Here is a 17,378-nt window from a genome sequence, read left to right on the forward strand (position 1 = left end):
TTAGATTTAAGTCTTTGATCTATCTTGAGTTGACTTCTGTTTAAAGTGAGATATGAGGATCCAGCTTCATTCTTCCACATGTGCCTTGCAAATTATCCCAGCACCATTTGTTTAATAGGGTATCCTTTCCCCACTTCATGTTTTTGTTTGCTTTGTCAAAGATCAGTTGGCTATAAGCATTTGGCTTTATTTCTGGGTTATCTATTATGTTCCTTGGTCTACGTGCCTGCTTTTATACTAGTACCATGCTGTTTTGGTTACTGTAGCCTTGTAGTATAGTTTGAAGTCGGGTAATGTGATGCCTCCAGATTTGTTCTTTTTGCTTAGTCTTGCTTTGGCTATGTGAGGTCTTTTTTGGTTCCGTATAAATTTTGGAATTGAAGTTCTGTGAAGAGTGATGATGGTATTTTGATGGGAATTGCATTGAATTTGTAGATTGCTTTTGGCAGTATGGTCATTTTCACAATATTGATTCTATCCATCAATGAGCATGGGATGTGTTTCCATTTGTGTCATCTGTAATTTCTTTCAGCAGTGTTTTGTAGTTTTCCTTGTAGAGATATTTCACCTCCTTGTTTAGGTATATTCCTAAGTATTTTTTTACTATTTTTTGCAGCTGTTGTAAAAGAGGTTGAGTACTTGATTTTATTGTAGCTTGGTCATTGTTGGTGTATAGCAGTGCTACTGATTTGTGTACATTGATTTTGTATCCTGACACTTTACTAAATTCATTTGTCAGATCTAGGAGCTTTATGGCTGAGTCTTTAGGGTTTTCTAGGTATACAATTATATCACTGGTGAACAGTGACAGTTTGACTTCTTCTTTACCAATTTAGATACCATTTATTTCCTTCTCTTGTTGATTGCTCTGGCTAGAACTTCCAGTACAACGTTGAATGGCAGTGGTGAAAATGGGCATATTTGTCTTGTTCCAGTTCTCAGGGAGAATGCTTTCAACTTTTCGTTTAGTATAATGTTGGCTGTGGGTTTGTCATAGATGGCTTTTAGTACCTTGAGTATGTCCCTTCTATGCCAATTTTGCTGAGGGTTTTAATCAAAAATGGATGCTGGATTTTGTCAAATGCTTTTTTGCATCTATTGAGATGATCGTGTAATTTTTGTTTTTAATTCTGTTTATGTGATATATTTCATTCATTGACTTGAGTATGTTAAACCATCCCTGAATCCCTGGTATGAAACCTACTTGATCATGGTGGATTATCATCTTTTTAATATACTGTCAGATTCGGTTAGCTAGTATTTTGTTGAGGTTTGTTGAGGATTTTGCATCTATGTTTATCAGGGATATTGGTCGTTAGTTTTTTTTCTTTCTTTTTGTTTTTTTTGAGACGGAGTCTCGCTCTGTCACCCAGGCTGGAGTGCAGTGGCTCAATCTCGGCTCACTGCAAACTCTGCCTCCTGGGTTCACACCATTCTCCTGCCTCAGCCTCCCGAGTAGCTGGGAGTACAGGTGCCCGCCACCATGCCCGGCTAATTTTTTGTATTTTTAGTAGAGATGGGGTTTCACCATGTTAGCCAGGATGGTCTCGATCTCCTGACCTCGTGATCCGCCCGCCTCCACCTCCCAAAGTGCTGAGATTACAGGTGTGAGCCACTGCGCCCAGCCAGTTTTCTTTCTTTCTTTCTTTCTTTTTTTTTTTTTTAATGTCCTTTCCTGTTTTTGGTATTAGGGTGATACTGACTTCATAGAATGATTTAGGGAGGACTCCCTCTTTCTTTCTCTTTTGGAATAGTTTCAGTAACATTGTACTGATTCTTCTTTGAATGCTTGTCAGAATTCAGCTGTGAATCCATCTGATCCTGGACTTTTTTTGGTTGGCATTTAAAAAAATTACTGTTTCAATCTTGCTACTTGTTATTGGTCTGTTTAGAGTTTTTATTTCTTTCTGATTTAATCTAGTTGGGTTATATATTTCCAGGAATTCATCCATCTCCTCCAGATTTTTTAGTTTGTGTGTGGAAAGGTGTTCATAGTAGCCTTGAATGATCTTTTGTTATTTCAGTGGTATTGGTTGTAATATCTCCAGTTTCATTTCTAATTGAGGTTTTTTGGATCTTCTCTCTTCTTTTCTTGTTTAATATCACTCATTGTCTGTCAATTTTATCTTTTCAAATAACTAGCTTTTGTTTCATTTATCATTCATATTTTTTGTTTGTTTGTTTCAATTTCATTTAGTTCTCCTCCGATCTTTGTTATTTCTCTTCTGCTGGGTTTGGTTTTGTTTGTTCTTGTTTCTCTAGTTCCTTGAGTTGTGACCTTAGATTGTTTGTGCTCTTTCAGACTTTTGATGTAGGCATTTAATGCTATGAACTTTTTTCTTAGCACTGCTTTTGTTGTATTCCAGAAGTTTTGATAAGTTGTGTCACTATTATTGTTCAATTCAAGAAATTTTTAAATTTCCATCTTGATTTCATTGATGATCCAGCGATCACTCAGGATCAGATTACTTAATTTCCATGTATTTGTAAAGTTTTGAGGATTCCTTTTGGAGTTAATTTCTAGTTTTATTCCACTGTATTCTGAGAGGGTACTTGATATAATTTTGATTTTCTTAAATTTATTGAGACTTTTTTTGTGGCCTATCATATGGTCTGTCTTGGAGAGTGTTCCATGTGCTGATAAAAATAATGTATATTCTACAGCTGTTGGGTAGAATGTCCTGTAAATATCTGTTATGTCCATTTGCTCTAGGGTATAGTTTAAGTCCATTGTTTCTTTGTTGACTTTTTGTCTTTTTTTTTTTTTATGAGATGGATTCTTGCTCTGTTGCCCAGGCTGGAGTGCAGTGGCACGATCTCAGCTAACTGCAACCTCTTCCTCCCGGGTTCAAGTGACTCTCCAGCCTCAGTTTCCTGAGTAGCTGGGACTACAGGCGCATGCCACCATGTCCGGCTAATTTTTGTAGTTTTAGTAGAGATGGGGTTTCACTATGTTGACCAGGCTAGTCTTGAACTCTGACCTTGTGATCTGCCTGCCTCGGCCTCCCAAAGTGCTGGGATTACAGGCATGAGCTACCATGCCCTGCCAGGACTTTCTGTCTTGATGACCTGTCTAGTATTGTCAGTAGAGTATTGAAATTCCCCACTATTATTGTGTTGCCATCTATCTAATTCCTTAGGTTTAATAAGAATTGTTTTATAAATGTGGGAGGTCCAGTATTAGGTGCATATATATTTAGGTTTGTGATATTTTCCTATTGGACTGATCCTTTTATCATTATATAATGTCCCTCTTTGTCTTTTTTTAACAGTTTGATATGGTTTGGCTCTGTGTCCTCACCCAAATCTCATCTTGAATTGTAGCTCCCATAATTCCCACATGTTGTAGGAGGGACCTGGTGGGAGATAATTGAATGGTGGGGGCGGTTTCCGCCATACTGTTCTCATGGTAGTGAATAAGTCTCACAAGATCTGATGTTTTTATAAGAGGTTTCTCCTTTCACTTGGCTCTCCTTCTCTCTTGCCATTGCCGTGAAAGAAGTGCCTTTCACCTTCCACCATGATTGCGAGGCCTCCCCAGTCATGTGGAACTGTGAGTCCATTAAATCTCTTTTTCTTTGTAGATTACCCAGCTTGGGTGTGTCTTTATTAGCAGTGTGAAAATGGATTAATGTACTGTTGTTGCTTTAAAATCTGTTTTGTCTGATAGAATAGCTATTCCTGCTCACATTTGGTTTCCATTTGCATGGAATATCTTTTTCTACCCCTTTACCTTAAGTTTATGTGAGTCCTTCTGCATTAGGTTGAAGGGGGATATAAGGAACCAGAGAGACTGGACAGAGTGCAGGAGGGTGTTTATTTTAAGGTGTACACTGGCCCAGCAGACATGTGTCCTAAAGGTTGAGCCCAGAACAAAGAAAATGAGTCCCTTTAACCATTTTGAGGTGGGAACTATATGAAGCAGGCTTACAGAAGCGAGAACAAAAGGCTGCTGTGACACTTTGGCAACATGTCTTACATCTCTGTGAGAACTTGGTTTGCAGCTTATGCTTATCTGTCTTGTGACCTTGCAGCTATGCAGGGAAGAAAGAAACAGGAGTTTACAGAGCCTACAAAATATGTGGAGGATAGATATGGTTAATGTTTCTTGGGACAGGCAGTTAATATTCTCTTCTAACTTTAACTTAGAGGGGGCTACTTAAATTCTTTTCAGCCTTGGTTAATACAGTAATTTATTCTATGAACTATTGTTATTTCTCTTACTATTATTACTTATGCTATTATTCTGTTATTTTCTTAATTTCCCACTGCAAAGTAAGTCTCTTTAAGACATAAGATACCTGTTTGGTGGATTTTTATACATTCTGCTATTCTGTATCTTTTAAGTGGAGCATTTAGGCCATTTACATTCAATGGTAGTATGGAGATGTGAGGTATTGTTTTATTCATTGTGCTAGTTGCTGCCTGAATACCTTGGTTTTTTTCCAGTGTGTTGTTTTTTTATAGGCCCTATGGGGTTTATGCTTTAAGGAGGTTCTATTTTGGTGTATTTTGAGGTTTTGTTTCTAGATTTAGAACTCCTTTTAGCAGTTCTTAAAGTGCTGGTTTGGTAGTGGCAAATTCTCTCAGCCTGTTTGTGTGAAAAAGACTGTATTTTTCATTCATTTCTGAAGCTTAGTTTTGCTGGATACAAATTCTTGACTGGCAATTATTTTGTTTGAGGAGGCTAAAGATAGGACCCCAATCCCTTCTAGCTTGTAGGATTTCTGCTGAGAAATCTGCTGTTAATCTGCTAGGTTTTCCTTTATAGGTTACCTGATGCTTTTGCCTCACAGCTCTTAAGATTCTTTCCTTCATCTTACCTTTAGATAACCTGATGATTATGTGCCTGTGTGATGATCTTTTTTTGTGATAAATGTCCCAGGTGTTCTTTGAGCTTTTTGTATTTGGATGTCTAGATCTCTAGCAAGGCTAAAGAAGCTTTCCTCGAGTATTTCCTCAAATAAGTTTTCTAAACTTTTAGATTTCTTTTCTTTCTCAGGAATAGCAATTATTCTTAGGTTTGGCCTCTTAACCCCAAATTTTCTTGGAGGCTTTGTTCTTTTTTGTTGTTGTTGAGATGGAGTCTTGCTCTGTTGGCCAGGCTGGAGTGCAGTGGTGTGATCTCAGCTCACTACAACCTCTGCCTCCCAGGTTCAAGTGATTCTTCTGCCTCAGCCTCTGGAATAGCTGGGACTACAGGCATGCACCACCACGCCCAGCTATTTTTTTTGAAGTTTTAGTTGAGAGGGGGATTTCACCATGTTCGCTAGGCTGGTCTCAAACTCCTGACCTCAGGTGATCCACCTGCCTTGGCCTCCCAAAGTGCTGGGATTACAGGCATGAGCTGCAACGCCCAGCCCTGCTTTGTTCATTTTTCTGATTCTTTTTTCTTTGTCTTGGTCTGATTGGGTTAATTCAAAAGCCTTGTCTTCAGGTTCTGAAGTTCTTTCTTCTACTTGTTCTAGTCTATTGTTGACATTTTGCAGTGCATTTTTTATTTTTCTAAGTGTGTCTTTTATTTCCAGAAGTTATGGTTGTTTTTTCTGTATAATATCTATTTCTCTGGAGCATTTTTCATCCATATCTTGTATTAAAAATTTTTTTTTCAAAGTTGGTTTTCACCTTTCTATGGTTTCTCCTTTTCACTTTGTGTGGTTTCTCCTTGAGCAGCTCAATAATCAACCTTCTGAATTATTTATCTGGCAATTCAGAGATTTCTTCTTGGTTTGGATCCATTGAGAGCCATTCTTCTTGGTTTGGATCCATTGCTGGGGAGCTAGTGTGATCTTTTAGTGGAGTCATAGAAACTTGTTTTGTTTTATCACCAGAATTACATTTCTGATTCCTTCTCATTTGGGTAGACCATTTCAGTAGAAAATCTGCTGTTCAGATTTTATTATCCCACGGGGTGATCCCTTGATGTGATGTGCTCCCCCTTCCCCTAGGGAGGGGGCTTTGTGAGAGCTGGAGTGCAGTGATTATTATTGCTATTCTGGGTCTAGACACCCAGCAGGGGTACCAGGCTCTAGGTTGGTGCTGGGCAATGTCTGCAAAGAGTCCTGTGATGTGATCCGTCTTCAGGTCTCCCAGGTATGGATATCGGCACCTGCTCTGGTAGAGGTGGCAGGGGAGTGAAGTAGACTGAGAGTCCTGTCCTTGGTTGTAGATATTTTTAGTGTGCTGGCTTTCTTGAATGCTGGTTATGCTAGCAGTGAAGTTGTCATGTAGATAGATTCAGGACCTCTGGTTAGCCAGGATGTTGCAGGCAGTGGAATTAGCTGTTGTTTTCTCCTTCCTTGGAGCAGGATTATTGTGTTATGAGTTGCTGTAATGTCCTGAGTTTGTAATGTTCTGAGGTGGCATTTTTAAGAGAGTGCAAGGTATGACAGTAGAAGGGGATATAAGCTTGCCCTAAGTTGGCCAGGGTACGTATTCAGGTTTCTCAGCTGATAGGTGGGGCCATAAAGCTCCCAACAGTTTATGTCTTTTGTGATTGGCTACCAGGGCAGGTAGAGAAATACCAGGTATCAGGGAGGGGCAGATTAGGCAGGTCTGAGCTCAGACTCTCCTTGGGCAGGGCTTGCTGCAGCTACTGTGGAGGATGGGCGGTGGGATGGTTTTTGGGCCAATGGGGTTATGTTCCAGAGGGGATTATGACTGCCTCTGTCACCAGGGAACTGGGGGAAACCTGCTAGCAATAGGCCTCACCCAGCTCCCATGCAGCTGGTGAGGCTAGTCTTGCTCCTGCCGTGTCCCACTAACAGTGCCTAGTTTATCTCCAAGCAGCCTTGCTGGTGTTTTAAGACATTCTCTCCTTCAATGCCAGTTAGCATTTCAATTCTAGAAAGAGGATTTCTACTTTTTCTGGAACTAAACTCTGATTAATGAAACAAACCATAAAGTGTCACAAGTCACAGCACATTCTTTGATTCCATTGGCACAGTTAATGTTCCAAGTTATCAAGGCATCAAATGTTGAGTTGGCATGACCTTGTAACCCCCTTAGCATAACTGAACTTGGTTTAAGGAAATCCCTAATTGGCACCTCTTATGGAGTAAAGAAATCAGGCACTCTTACTGCATTCTTCCATTGCTGTGACCCTTCATGCAATGCTAATTAGCCCAGAAAATAATTTCTGACTTTATTAATTGTCTGATGACTATCATAGCACCTGGGATTTTTTTTCCCTTTGCAGGGTTCTAAGTGTGTTTTCTTTGATATATGGTCTAATGCTAGCCCTAGTTTAGGATTACCCTAATGAAAGACACAGTTTACTTAGGCTTCTTTTCTCTCCAACCTAGAATTCTGACTTCACTTATGTGATACTGTCATGAAAAAACCAAGTCACTTTCCTTATTGTTCAATTTTTACTAAAGACTACCCAATATTGAACAGAGGGCCTATTATTGTAGAAATAAATGAAAATGGAAGTGTTCAGCTGAACTTAAATGAATTTTTTTATTTACATCCTATAAAAACATTTTAGTTAATGATACCCACTGGCATCTGGAAAGACAATCGATGGGAATTCTGATACAAGAGATTGCTCTCCTCAGTTCAATATTTCAGTAGCTGAAACGGAGTGGAGAACATAGTCCAAGCTATTTTTTTCACTAATTGGTCACTGAATTAATGTTGTTGTTAAACAGGAGCACTATAAAGACATCATTTTAATCATATTAAAGCTAAAATGAATTTTATAAAACTTGATTCCAGCAGAGGTAGACAAACAAGGCATTTAAAGAGCTAGCCAAATATTCTTATCTACAGATCAAACATGTCAAATGCTTTCTGATTCTTCTGTGAGGAAATACATTTTCGTGAAACAACTGCTTTTTCCAAAGACTCCATTCCTTCTTTTTTTTTTGTTTGCATTGATTGCATTTGCATTTATTTTACCTACAAACAGCTCCTGGGCCCAGGAGGTCGGCCCACATCAAGGTTCTATAACCTGGTGTGTGTGTTTGTGTGTGTGTGAGTGTGTGTGTGTGTGTGTGTGCATGTGTGCTGGCAATAACATACCTCAGCACTACCAAGGGGCCTGTGGGAACTAGGTCTATTGGGCTTGTGATATACGAATACCATAATATGTAGAATCACTACTGTTAGACTGTAGGCAGAGTGCACTATGAGCTGGGATAACAGGGCCTGACTCCAGTGCTCAGTTGAGCTTAAATAGAGGGACCCTCTAGACCTTGGGGGAAACAGGCATCAAGCTTTCCAGTATACAGCAGAGATAGACAGTTCCAGGAACAGCAGGCCCCCACATGGCTTTAGGAATGTTAAAGGACTGTGCCCTTGATATGGCCATCTGGGCTATAGCCATCAGCAAGTGCCAGGAGCAGTGGCCGCAGTGAGATGGCTCACACAGCGCCCTAGACAGCAGGATCCTCTGCTGCACACATAGTCAAGGGGATCCCCATTAGGGGAGGGATAAAGGGACAAATGTCACATCTGTGAACACATGTGAAAAATGCCCTGGAGATACCAAAACATGCCTTAGAAAGAGCTAGAGGGCTTGAAATAATGAGCAGGAACAAAAAGCAGAAATACTGTTTATCATGGCTAATATGATTACATTTTCTCCCAGGCTGAAGGGGCTTATTGATATATGGGTTATATACTCAAATACAAGTTTTAAAATGGTAAACAAACTTTGGTTAGTTCCTGATTAGACAAATAACGAAAGTTATCCGATATAATATGGTTTTGCCCAGGCAATATGCTTGTGCTAACCCAGTTTTCTCTCTTGGAATAAAATGTTACATAGACTTAGGAAGCTGCATACCAGTGACTAAAAGCACATGGGCTGAGATTAAACTACCTAGGTCTGAATTCTGGATCCCCAAGTAATTAGCTATGTGACTTCAGTACTTCAGTTTTTTTTCCATTATGAAATCATGGAAATTAAATGAAAGAATACATTTAGACATTCAGTTAGTACCTGGCAGATGGTCAATTTTTTAAAAAGTAATTAGATTTTTTTCATATGCTTTAATAAAATTCAGTGAACCAAGGCTGATTTAGAATGTTAATTGATATTTGGATTTGGGTTTGTTTTGTCTGGGATTTGTCATATTTCCAAAGTATACATTGTGAAAGATGGATCCTAAACCTTGAATTATTTTTTGTGGTTATGACAATAAAATGTACTTCTTTAACTTATCATGTATTTTCAACTAATATTTAAGGTGCTTCACAATGTCAGAACTTTACACCTTTATGATTTCATTTCCTCCCTTCCTGCTCTTTGTGTTCTTGTCATATATTTACTTACGTTTAATAAAATGTAATAAATAATTTACTTACATGTAATAAACCCCACCATATAGTGTTATTATGTTTATTTTAAATTAGATAATAGCCTTTTAAATATATATGTATGTTTAGTCCAAATATATATTGAATATGTATTAAAATTATATATATATATATATTCTGCTTTGGTTTTGCCTATCTTCTAGTCTGTTGGTTGATGTCTTTTGTATCTTGGCAAATTCTTGGCTATTGTGTTTAAAAATATTAACTTTTTCCCATTCTTTGTCTCTTCTCCTTCTGTGCCTCCAATTGTTCATCCGTTACACCATTTGATACTGTCCTCCAAATCTTGACACTTTCATTTTTTTCATTTATTTAAAAGAAATTTTGTGTGTAATTTCTGTTGACCCCTCTTTAATTTCACTTTTTTTCTGCCGTATTTAGTCTTTTGATATGCCTTCAGATGAGTTCACTTTTCAATTTGAAAATTGTACTTTTCATTTCTAACATTTTCATTTGCTTTTTTAATCGTTTTATTTCTCTTCTGAAATTATTTGTCTATTCTTTGCATTATATACAATATACAGAACATTTCTGTCTCTTTAGAAACCCTCCTTCCGCTCCTTTGTCGTTGATCCTGTCCACCAGCACTGGGCCTCGGGCAACTGTTGATCTGCTTTCTGTCACCTACTGTTTGTGTCTGCTATAATTTCATATAAATTTAGATTCATGCGTTATGTAGTATTTTATGTTTTTTTGACTTAGCTTTTATTTGAGGTTTATTCATAGTGTTGCTTATATTAATATTTTATTTGTCTTGTGGTTAGATATTCCACAGTATGGATATATCATGATTCTTTTTTTCATCAACTTTTATTTTAAGTTCTGGGGCACATGTGCAGGATGTGCAGATTTGTTACATAGGTAAACGTGTGCTGTGGTGGTTTGCTGCACAGATCAACCCATCACGTAGGTATTAAGCCCAGCATCCGTTAGCTAGTCTTTCTGATACTCTCCCTCCCTGGACCCTCCTTACAGGCCCCAGAATGTGTTTTTCACTGCCATGTATCCATGTGTTCTCATCATGCAGCTCCCACATATAAGTGAGAACATGTGGGTTTTGTTTTTCTGTTCCTGCGTTTGTTTGCTGAGGATTATAGCTTCCAGCTTCATCCATGTTCCTGCAGAGGACATGATCTCATTTCCTTTTATGGCTGCATAGTATTCTATGGTGTATAGGTATCAAATTTTCTATATCCAGTCTATCATTGATGGGCATTTGGGTTGATTCCATGTCTTTGCTATTGTGAGTAGTGCTGCAATGAACATATGTGTGCACATATCTTTATAATAGAGTGTTTTATATTCCTTTGGGTATATACCCAGTAATGGGATTGCTGGGTCAAATGGTATTTCTACCTCTAGATCTTTGAAGATAAGATAAGCCTTGACATGAGGCAGAGTAAGTCCTTGAAACTCATTCTTTTTTCTTTTTTCAGAATTGTTTTGGCTACTCTAGCATTTTTGCTTTTTCATAGACATTTTAGCAGTATTTTATCAATTCATTTAAAAATTAAAAAATTAAAGTTTTAAAAAATAAAAATAAAAAAATCCTGCTAGGATTATGATTGCATTGTATCTATGAAAAAATTATGGGAGAGAAAAGCCATCTTAATAGTGAGTCTTTAGTCAATGAACATGGTGTATCTCTCCATTTATTTAAGTCTTAATTACCCTTTGCAATATTTTGTAGTTCTTAATGTACAGGCCTTTTATATCTTTATTTACATATAATCTTTTCTAATTTTTAATTTTTGTAGGTACATAGTAGGTGTATATTTTTATGTGGTACATGAGATACTTTGATATTGGCATGCAATGTGTAATAATCACATCATGGTAAATGGGATATCCATCCCCTCAAGTATTTATCTTTTGTGTTACAAACAATCCAATTGTATTCTTTTAATTATTGTAAAATGTACAGTTAAATTATTGTTGACTATAGTCACTCTGTTGTGCTGTCAAATACTAGGTCTTATTCATTCTTTCTATTCTTTTTGTACCCATTAACCATCCCCACTTTAGACTGTGTTCTGAATATTATGAATGCTACATTGTAGAATTCCTGATTTCTGTTATTTTTCTCTGATGAATATAGATTCTTTAAGTAATTATCTTGATTGAATTGAACTGAATTTTTTTTGACAAGCAACTACAATATTGTTTTTAAAACATTTCCTTTAGTGAAATTGAATTGACTTTACCCTGCATGTATGTGGTTCAGGGGGTCAGTCAGAGATGTGGGTAGATAAAATTTGGGGATAACTTTTCTACCCCTTTCTCTTCCAGAGTTCCTCCACTCTCTTCAGCAGTCATCTGTGAATCAGACTCCAGATATCTATTGTAGAATTTACACCAAGCATAAATTAAATGAAAGAACTTCTGAAAGTTTCAAACCTGAAACAGAAATGGCTTAAAAAAATATGTTCATGATAGGTCACTTGGTTTGAGTGGCTTAACAAAAGAAAACTCGATTGAAAACATTCGCCGGAGATGGTGTTTTATGGTATGCATTAAACTAGCTTCATAAAAAAAAAACCCAAATTCTAATTGATAACATTGGTCAAAGTGTTCTTCAACATTCATACTACTTTTACCACCCATCAAAAAGGGGATTCGAGCACTTATTTTGATGATATCAGTTTTCTAATCTTGATATTTTTCTTTAACTTTTAATGTTTTAGTTGAGACTGATTTTTTTTTATCAGAGGGAGGAAGGAGAAAGGGAAAGAATCAGTGGCAATATATGTCTGTATAAAAAGTTTCAATAATCTTAAAGACACTTTGCTAACATACGCAGCTCTTGCTATTACCTTTAGCTCCTTAAAACAAGACTTATCTGTGTGTTTCTTTAATTGAAGAATATCATTTTTACTTCTTGGTCATATCTTCAAAATGTACTGCTTGCCTTCTCTTACCCTATTTCTAGTTTGTTATGGTTGTGAAAATGTAATGAGCATACTCAGAATGCCATCGTCTAGATCTTTGTTAAAAACCAGTCCTCAATGATATTAATGAGGCATAAAATGTCACCTGTATGTTGAATTCAGGTATTATTCAGTTCCACTTTAAATGGTGTTATCATTTCGACAATATACATCTCAGGTCATTAAATATATGTTTTTTGAAATAAACTAAAAACTCTACATAAATTTTCTTAAATTCAAGAAGAAAGTAGGTATTATTTTAAAAATATTATTGACACATCCTTGTTCATTGGGAAATAATTATTTAACCAGGAATATCAGGTAGAGTTAAAGATTTAAAATAATAATCCACTTAAAAGATAGACACATTATTTTTGGAGATCTTACTGACTAAAACTTGGGTTTACTTTTTATAAAACCAATTTATTGTGATTGTAGCTATAATTATTTATAGCATAAGATATTATTGTAGTTGTTGTAGTGGTTTTAAACTTTAAAATAACATGTATTTTTTCTTTAAATCTGAATAAAATGTCTTTTTTCAGAATATGAATCACTCCACAGAAAGAGAAATAGAGTTGTTTTAAATCTTTTCTGATATAATATTTATGTATGTGTAAATTTATTTTAAGATTTCAAAGCCTAAGTGAGTTTGATAAAGCATTGCAAGAGGATATTTTTGATAACTTATCAAGTCACAGCAATTCCAAGGAACATTATCTTATTTTTGAAAATCAATGTTACCAAAGACAAATATTTATGCATTTTTAACTTCAGCTTTATTTTGTTTGTCCCGCAGCAGGAGTGCAGAGTAAGGAAATAAACCATAAAAATCATAAATATAGGTTGGATAATAACATCAAGGTTTGCCATCACACAAATAAATACAAAAATCCCAAGATAGCTTGATTATAATTTTGCTAAATCTATATGGTTACTGACAATAATCATTGAGGAAACATTTTCATTTTCTGTACTTGAGCTGGGTTCTTAAAAAGTCTGTGGACTTTCAGAGTTATAAAAAGTTTTGAGTTTTAGAGTTCATCTAGTTCAGCTACCTTATTGAACAGGTGAAATTATTGAAACACAAAGTTTAAGTATCTTACTGATGGTTACATAACTGTTTAGATAGCAGGGTCATGGGCTTTTTACCTCCATTTTTGTTATTCTTGATCATGTCTTAACTCTTTGTCTCCAGTATATTTAATTTTGTCCTTTGTAAGTTTTCTTTGCACTATATTTGGTGCTTTTGAATTTCTGTCATGTAAGAAACAAATTATACTTGTCCAGGTATTAAACTCTGTTTCTATGTAGTGTCCAGTATAAGCATATGAGCATTGGAGTAAAATAGCCTGAGTTAGAATGAAGGACCCATCACTTACTATCTTTGTGACATGGGGAAAACTATTTATCCTTTTTAAGCTTTATCTTCTCCAAAGGTAATAATGCCAAACTAATTGCCTTATTTTTAAGATAAAATATAAAATAATATGAGTTATTATTACATCACTCAATAAGTATGCATAGTGTGAACCGTTCATAAATATGAAGATGAATTTCAAACCCTTTGTTTAAAAAGCCAGGAAAGAATACGAATTACTTTTAGATAATGTCTTTCAGTATCATTTTTGTATATATTGTTGCTATAGTAAAATTAAAACAAAAAATAATAAATATGCACCTTCCTTGAGGCATTTATTATTTATTGAGGAAGACAGCTAAATGAATATAGGAGATAGAAGTTTGGCTTTGGGATTCAAGAGTAGGAAAAGAAAACATTTGAGAAGTATTAATTTGGAAAAAGATCACAGAAGATGTATACCGAAAGATGACAAGTACACAATTTGTCAGCATAGAGAAGGACATTCTGAGTATTAATAACAACAGGTGAAATAGCTCAAAGTTTTCATCAGGGAAACCAGATACACAGTTTCTGCCTATAGGACACTTCACAGAAAATCAATTTTTAAAATAATTAATTCCTCTTTTCCAAAAGTTACTTAAAACAGTAAATGCAAAAAAATCAGATATAATAAAGCAATATGAAAACATAAAAATAAAGTAATATAAGAGAGTCAAGAGAAGGTTGACCATATTCACTGCCAAGAGAAGCTTGCTGTTATGAGAACTTTTGTTGTAGGCCCTTGAGAGGCTCTGGTTCTTTCTCAGCCCAATTGTTACATCCTTATTCATCATGTCTTGTTACTTTGTTGTATGTCCACTACCAAAAAAGTGTTTTGAGACAGAAATAGTTTGTAATCCATATATGAATAACAGTGCTTCAACAGAGAGAATACGAAACAAATAAAAAATATAGCTACTATCTCAAGGTGATCAAAGGCAGATTAAGATTCAAGACTATTATATTGCTTATGTGGTAATTTACTTCATAATACCTCATTTAAATTGTGTGATATGAATTGTTTAGTATATTAACTTTAATATATAATATCACATATATTATAGCATATAGTATAGTATACTAGTAGGATTTGAAAGACTTTAATCAGTAATTCTTATTCCAGTTATGATTTCATATATTCTTTAAATATTACAGTAATCTTCTCTACAGGCGTCACTGGTTAGCATAGCAATGCTAGAAATAATTTTCCATTGGTTAAATGAGTGAAGTCCAAGATACACGATTGGCGAAAACAATTGTATAGGCACCATCATCTTCTGTGGTGTAGGTATAAGAGTTCATTAAACCTAGGTGCATAGCACCTATGGTGTAGTGTTATAGGATCTAGAGATTCATTTGATATTGTGTACCCTGCATTTTGCCTGTTGCCTGACACAAAAGAAGTTGGATGGCCTGTTAGGTTATTATTGTATAAGCTTTAGAATGAGGATCTCATGCAGTGGGCTTGTTGGAGTGCATATGGATAGAGATTTTTTAGTGCCTGAGGAGAAAAGAACAGGTTACATAGTTGTTTTGTGTCTGTATGCTAATAAATGTCTGTAAGTGTGTCAGACTTTGCTCTAACACTTGCTTTCAGTGTAATATGCCAAAAAGATTACTGAGAAAGGAGATGCATAGATTCCTCTTTCTTCTAATCACCAGAAGCCACTGATATTTGCCCTGAAGTACTTCATATTACAAACTGTCAAGTTGGCTGAGATAGGTGCACAATAGACAGCTAAATAAAACAATATTTGAAAAAAGTGATGACATTCAGTATTTTTTCCTCCTAAAATCTGAGTGTCTGGCTTCTTTTTTGATAACCTGTTTATTTTTTTTTTTTGCCTTCTCTCATAATTGCTCAAAACATTGAGGTCAACGATGAAAAAACTGTTCCATATACTTCTCTTTAGCATATTTTGATAAAACTATGGTCCTAAAATAGAAAGGCATCTTCTTTAGTACAGAGGTACCTTAAGATATATTAAGAGAAATAGAGAAGATCAAGATGCTGGACTTAGAAAATTTTGACATTTTAGTAGGCAGAAGGATGAGAGTAAGAAAAGACAGAAAGTCATGATACAGTAGAACAAAGTCCCTTATCTTGAGCAACAGAATTTGAGTTCTTACTGCATATTGGACACTGGCAAAGAAGAAAGATAAAATAGAGCTTCATGCCTTTAAGGGGCAATAATAATGCAACTACAAGTAGAAGACAATGAGGATGTCTAAGATGAGAAATCAATGTGTGGGAACTCTTAGATGAAGACTGAACAGGGCATTTTCCTTTTCTTTGTTTTTTAACCGAGAAAGTTTCATTTCCTCTGCAAAAAAGAAATGACATTAAGAAACTTATTTGGAATTGAGCTATTAAAAAGTACAAAGATGAATTGAAGTAAGACTATAAATGGGACAGAGATCTGTCCAGAAAGATCCTTTCTACCTTGAATGCCTATTATCCATTTTGAGAACACTCTGGCTTCTCGTCCTTTTATTTCTAACCAGTATTTCTTGAACCCCAAAGTGCATTCAAAACCCAAATATAATTTTAATATCAATGAGTGGAAGCCAGAGAAAAACTGGCTATCACCCAACTGCTTTATCTGCTTCCAAGAAATTACCCTTGGTTCAGGAAAGAGCAAGCGAGACATTTTTAAAATTCAAAACTGGGGTGAAGAATTATTCTTTTTCACTTTGGGTTGAATGAGTTGTGACTTTTATAGTCTATTATCTAAAGATCTAGGGTCACAACACAATGTGTCATTATTCTTATAGCACATCCCTCTGGCTGTATTTCCTAGATTTTTAATGAAGGCTAAAAATGCCCTTCTTTCTTCCCCTTGTTCCCTATACAAAAATACATTTTTCAGTTCTTGAAGATCTGAAATCTTATAAGATCCACAATTCCCAGTTTAAGCTGTTTCTAAGGCAATTAGGGCTTTTATTTTTTATTTTTAAGGTAATATCTATAAGAGACAAGATCTCTAATGTTACTCCTGGATACTATATGGGACAAATTTAAAATATTTTCTGATATTTGGGGCACTTTTTATGCCTAAATTGTTAATAAGATAAATATTACTTGAATATTAATTATTGCCTATTTCTTTTCTATGTAATTTGATAATAGGAAATAAAGGATAAAACACAGTCTGCTCATCCTCAAGTACTTCTGATCTGTTGAAATCTATTCTCTTTAATTATTCATAAATGGACTAGTAGCTTATGTGGTCTAATAATCCCCAAGTCTTCCAGTATCCTGGGGCCTTCCTTTTCTTTTATGTCCAAATGAAATAACTCAGGCTTCATGTCATGCAAAAATGGAAAGCTCAAACTCCTTCTCTCTCTCTCTCTTTAGGATTCTAAGGATAGCACTTACTTTTTCTTGGTAGTTTTCTATTACTTGTCTTAAATACGTCTTCCTAACTCAGTTGGTGATTGCTGCCTGTCACCTACCTCTCAGGGCTGCAGTCCCACTTTGTTTTGCTCTTCAAGTGCCTCTTCACCTTTATGCCTTAAAGTAGCACGTACACAAGACTATTGTGTAAAAATCTTTTGCTGAAAGTTTGTAGATAATGGAGGAACTTAAGCACAGAAAAGAAACAAAAACAATATCAGACATTCTGAATTTCATCATTCAGTTTCTTCCCAGAAAGTTAGTTGTTTCCTTTTTAAGGGCCTGGCTACCGGGACTCAGCCTCTCTCTCCCTTGTTCTCTTTCTCTC

The sequence above is a fragment of the Gorilla gorilla genome, chromosome 11 (genome assembly GCF_029281585.2).
Source record: "Gorilla gorilla gorilla isolate KB3781 chromosome 11, NHGRI_mGorGor1-v2.1_pri, whole genome shotgun sequence".
NCBI lineage: Eukaryota > Metazoa > Chordata > Mammalia > Primates > Hominidae > Gorilla > Gorilla gorilla.